This window comes from Mus pahari, chromosome 4 (genome assembly GCF_900095145.1).
Source record: "Mus pahari chromosome 4, PAHARI_EIJ_v1.1, whole genome shotgun sequence".
NCBI lineage: Eukaryota > Metazoa > Chordata > Mammalia > Rodentia > Muridae > Mus > Mus pahari.
This window is the reverse complement of record NC_034593.1, coordinates 126,407,468-126,408,464: the sequence shown is the minus strand read 5'-3', so window position 1 is coordinate 126,408,464 and position 997 is coordinate 126,407,468.

The following is a 997-nucleotide window of genomic DNA, read 5'->3' as shown; positions in this document are numbered from 1 at the left end:
AAATTCATCTGGAATAATAAAAAACCTAGGATAGCAAAAACTATTCTCAACAATAAAATAAACTCTTGGGGAATCACCATGCCTGACCTCAAGCTGTATTACAGAGCAATTGTGGTAAAAAAAAAAAATAAAAATAAAAATAAAAAACCTGCATGGTACTGGTACAGTGACAGTCAGGTAGATCAATGGAACAGAATTATGACCCAGAAATGAACCCACACACCTATGGTTACTTGATCTTTGACAAAGGAGCTAAAACCATCCAGTGGAAAAATGGCACCATTTTCAACAAACGGTACTGGCAAAACTGGCAGTTAACATGTAGAAGAACGTGAATTGATCCATTCTTATCTCCTTGTACAAAGCTCAAGTCTAAGTGGATCAAAGAACTCCACATAAAACCAGAGACACTGAAATATATAGAGGAGAAAGTGGGGAAAAGCCTTGAAGAAATGGGCACAGGGGAAAAATTCCTTAACAGAATAGCAATGGCCTGTGCTGTAAGATAAAGAATAGATAAATGGGACCCATAAAATTGCAAAGCTTCTGTAGGGCAAAAGATACTGTCAATAAGACAAAAATCCACCAACAGATTGGGAAAGAATTTTTACCAATCCTAAATCAGATAGGGGACTAATATCCAATAGACACAAAGAGCTCACGAAGCTGAACTCCAAAAATTCAAATAACCCCATTAAAAAGTGGGGTACAGAGCTAAACAAAGAATTTTCAACTGAGGAGTACTGAAGGGCTGAGAAGCACTTGAAAAAATGTTCAACATCCTTAATCATATGGAAATGCAAATCAAAACAACCCTGAGATTTCACCTCACACCAGTCAGAATGGCTAAGATCAAAAAATTCAGGGGACATCAGATGTTGGTGACTATGTGGAGAAAGAGGAACACTCCTCCATTGCTGGTGGGATTGCAAGCTTGTACAACCACTCTGGAAATCAATCTGGTGGTTCCTCAGAAAACTTGACATAGTCCTACCGG